The following is a 642-nucleotide window of genomic DNA, read 5'->3' as shown; positions in this document are numbered from 1 at the left end:
GCAACCAAACAAAAAGATGAATGTCAACGGTAAATATGCTCACTAGAAGGTTCTTTCTGAAGATATTGTCTATACTACTGAAGTCAAGGAAGTTATCATAAACTGTTTTAGCTGAGATAAGTTTATAAACCAATAATAGGATAAGACTTCAGCGCTCGTTTAGAATTATTCCAAATATGTTGGTATACTTTCGAAACGATTGAAAGGTGCACTTAGCTTTATTCTGAAAGCGTAAAAAAGTACTTTTCCATACATTTCGAAACACTCACTCTAATATCAAATCATCTCAATATTGACGATCTCATTCAGCAAATCATTTGAAAATATTGTTCGAACCTGTATGGGATCATACATGGGGTCCCTCTTATATGTATCGGAGTTTTCGCAATTGTTGAAAAATCATATTGAAAAATATGGCGAAATAAATCATAGGGTGTTTGAACCAATAGTTTAAGGGATCAACTAGCTGAACTTTGCTGTGATCATAAAAACAGTATGATATCCTAATTGAATAGTGTTTGCTAATGAGTACACAACCTGAACTATATCTTTGACTTTATTCTACCTTGAATTGAGATTTTTTTCTTCAAATCTTTCAAAAACGTATTACAAGATTTATTTTTGTGTTAAATGTGATATTTT

Source organism: Aedes albopictus, unplaced genomic scaffold, assembly GCF_035046485.1.
Source record: "Aedes albopictus strain Foshan unplaced genomic scaffold, AalbF5 HiC_scaffold_363, whole genome shotgun sequence".
NCBI lineage: Eukaryota > Metazoa > Arthropoda > Insecta > Diptera > Culicidae > Aedes > Aedes albopictus.
This window is presented reverse-complemented; position numbering follows the sequence as displayed.